Source organism: Peromyscus californicus, unplaced genomic scaffold (genome assembly GCF_007827085.1).
Source record: "Peromyscus californicus insignis strain IS unplaced genomic scaffold, ASM782708v3 Scaffold_8__1_contigs__length_139910024, whole genome shotgun sequence".
NCBI lineage: Eukaryota > Metazoa > Chordata > Mammalia > Rodentia > Cricetidae > Peromyscus > Peromyscus californicus.
In genome coordinates, this window is record NW_026294606.1 from 27,296,829 (window position 1) to 27,300,748 (window position 3,920).

Genomic DNA, 3,920 nt, shown 5'->3' on the forward strand with positions numbered 1-3,920 from the left:
CTTTCCATGGTGAGACTCTGCTTTTGGGATGATACATCTAGAAATTAAAATTTCATACTTTTCCATGGAATAACTAGAACTCTAGGAAGGGACCTGCCAAACTCAGGAAGGGCCTACTCATAAAACGAGAATGCTGAGTTCATTTAGTTGCTTGAAAAATATTGCTAATGGTTGAAATGCTTAAAGAGATAGTCGATGTGATCTATTTATTATTTATTTTTTGGTTTTTCCAGACAAGGTTTCTCTGTGTAACCCCTGGCTGTCCTGGAACTCTCTCTGTAGACCAGGCTGGCCTCTAACTCATAGAGTTCTGCCTGCCTCTGCCTCCTGAGTACGGGGATTAAAGGCATGCACTACCACTACCCTGGTGTAATTTAGTCCCAGAATCTGAGACCTAGTCAGTTTAACATACCAGCTAGGGTATCATGTCCATGGCAAGGTTAGGACTTACACTTTTGCCCTCAATTCCCATTTTATACAAGGATCCAGAGTTCCATCCCCTACCCGCCTTTTCAGGACTCCATGTGAGAAACCAGCTCCCTGCTGGAATGCTGGTAAGTGCTCATGGAGTCAGGACTTCCAAACAGGACTTTTCCTTCTGGTCCAGTTTTCAGAAACACGAATTTTGATTCTTCTTTTTTATTAAGCTCCACTGTGGGGGGAAATCTGCTGGATCTGTACTTGGGTTAAATAAATGCTGACTTGGGGCTGGAGAGATGGCTCAGTGGTAAAAAGCACTTGTTGCTCTTCTAGAGGACCCAGGTTCAGTTCCCATCATCCATGTGGCTGCTCACAACTATATGTAGTTCTACTTCTAAGGAATCTGACGCCTTCTTCTTGTCTCTGTAGGCAGTGTGTGTGTGTGTGTGTGTGTGTGTGTGTGTGTGTACAGGCAAACACTCACACACATAAAGTTAATCTTAAGATTTTTAAAAATGTGACTTTAGGTACATTGTTTTTGAGTTAAATGCTAGGCTCCAATGCCGTACTCTAGATACCTCAGGAAAGAGGAAGCAAACATATGTGTCCTTTTCTGTTTGACTTATTTCTCTGGACACACTGTCTTCAAGATTTATATGGTGAGAATACACCAAAATTTCCTTCCTTTTTAAGACTGAACAACTGCCCATTGAATGCAGATGTCACACTATTCATTTTCTTCATTGGTGACTGCCTCTACCGTTGGTTATAATGCTGCCATGAACATGGGTGGACGAATGACTGTTCATGTCCCCAGTTTCATTTTAATGAGGGGTGGACAAATTCCCAGGAACAGAACTGCACCAAGATTGTTATACTTACTCTACCATGTCAGACAAACCCATTGCTTCTCTGTAATGGACTAGACATAGTCAAGCTTACCTGGGGTTGCTCTTGACAGCAACAATATTAAATATTTTAACTGGATTATTAAAAGATTTTCCTTTTAAAGAAATCTAGGCAGAGTCTTCAAAGAGCTCAGCCCTTCCTCTGGCCTGAATCTGCCAGTATGGATTGGTGAAAAACAGAATGTCTTCCCAAATGTCCACATCCCTTTTCCTGGTGCCTGCTACATACATAGCAAAGAGACTTTGGATGTGCGACTAAAGTTGTGACCTTTGGATGAGCAGAGACTTGTGGGTTACCCAGATGGGACTTCCATCATCATGAAGGTCTTTAGAGGTGGATGTGGGAGATAGGACACATACAAGGGAGTTGACAGAGGCAAGAAAGCACAGAGAGCTGCAACATTCTGAAGGTGAAGGAAGGGGTCACGAACCAAAAAAAGTATAGGTGGCCTTTAAGCAGCTGGCAAGGGCCAGTGCTACCAGAGGGAAGGCAATCGTACTTGAGACTTGGTTTTCACCCGTTAAAACCTATCTTGACCTTCTGGTCTCTGGAATAAAAAGACGTTAAATTTGTGTTGAGCAAATCATTGTTTGTGGTAGTTTCTTACAGAAGTGGCAGATAACTAACAAATAATGGGTGCTGTGGTTAAGATACGGCTTTAGGCTGGTGAGATGGCTCAGGAGATAATGGTACCTGCTGCCAAGGCTTATGACCTGAGTTTGGTCTCCAGGACCCTCATGGTGACTCCCATAAGTTGTTCTTTGACTTCCGGCTGTGGGCCATGTGCACTCATCCCCTGCCCCTACATACATACATAAACGTATTTTGGAAAGGTATTATTGGGTCCCATCAAAGCTTACATGGAAGCTTAGTTTCTGACATCATGGTGTGGAGAAGTGGTGGGGTCTTCAGGAGGGATTTGGGGTCATGAGCACTCTACCCTCATGAGTGCCAGAACGTGTTAGTGATTATAAAAGCCTGGCCCCTGTTTACTCTCTTCTACATGTGCTCACCACCCTCCCACATGAGGTCTCCACAAAAGGCCCAGCAAAGGCTAGCCCCATGGTCTTGAACTTTCAAAAGCACCAGCCAGGTAAATGTCTTTTGTTTTTAATTTTTCTTCACTATCCCTGGTCTCAGGCTTTCTGTTCCACCAATGGAAAAGAGATAGAGACATGCAATGTCATGTGTTCAGTTTGTAGTTTGCTCATATCCTGATGTCAACTGGAAGGGTCCTTGCAGACACTGCTCACGCTGTGTTCTTGGCCTCTTCTCATTGTGTACCTGGCTTATAACACAGAGCTTGCCAAAGTAGCTTAATGAAAGCAGCGCTGAGATCAGAGTGCTTGGTTATACTGTGTGTCAGCAGAGGGGCTGATGGGTAAACCAGCCCGGCCATTCAGAACACACTGCCTCCCAAACACACACACAAGAAGTGAGTTAGTGTCTACCCTCAGGGCTAGCACAGCAGCTTTGGAGTGCAGACACCTCTCTCAGCACAGGCACACCTGGTCTCTACGCTTTATCAAAAACATGTTTTCTGTCAGGAACGTCCCTTCCGCAGCCACCAGATTCTAACTTCAGTCCTAGTTAATAGGTAATTTACTTAACCTCTTGCAACCTTACCTCTGGAACAGGCTTTTAAATGGAAACAGTAGTTTTTTCACGGGGCAGTTATAGCTTCTAGGTTACAACTTAAGAGAAAGTACCTAGCCCAGTGCCCTTAAAGCATGCCGGTGATAAGTATTTTAGGATGGAATAAAAGAAATAAAGAGCTTCTCAGGGCAGAGGTCTTCAAAGGTAGGAATCTCATGAAAGTATTCCTGTTATCACTTCCAGTTCACTCATCCTGCAGTATTTTATTTGAACCAATTCATTTGTTTACATTGTATCAGAGACCCAGAGGGGTGGTAGGGCTTTCTCACTATTTCAAAGCCCAGCTTCTCCTGTAAAGAATACCCACCTACTTGAGAGGCTTGAGTCCCAGCTGAGCTTCAATTAAAGGGACTGTTACTCTTTATACACAATAAATTATTTTGAGAAAAATTAGAGAATGTATTTGAACAAATTAAAAAAATATATAGTGTAAACATCTACCAACATTTCAAGATCAAAGAAATTTGAGACTAGTACGATAGCAGACAGATGGTTTGTAAGAAAAAAATGGGCAAGGATTGGGAAAGTCACATCAGGTGAAACAGTCAGGGACCCATTTCCTTTTCTTGCCCACTAAGGAAAATAAATACAGATCAAACTTGCTTTTACTTAAAAAAATTGATATTAACATTGTAGCTATAATCTTCTACATTAAGATACAATGTGTAAGACATTTTCCTTTTAACTGTTTATGAGTACTCTTTGGTATGAACACATTCCCAGTGTCGAGTGACTGTCACCACTGTTCATCCCCAGCACTCTTTCTAGGCTTTCAGGGATGAGGTACCGTGTGTTACAGACAAGCACTCTCTCACTGAGCTGAATCTCCAGCCCTATTTATTATTTATTATTTATTATTAACTTCTAAATATCAAGGCAGTGCCTCACCAAGTTGCCTGGGCTGGCTTTGAATGTGCAAGCTTCCGGCCTTCCCT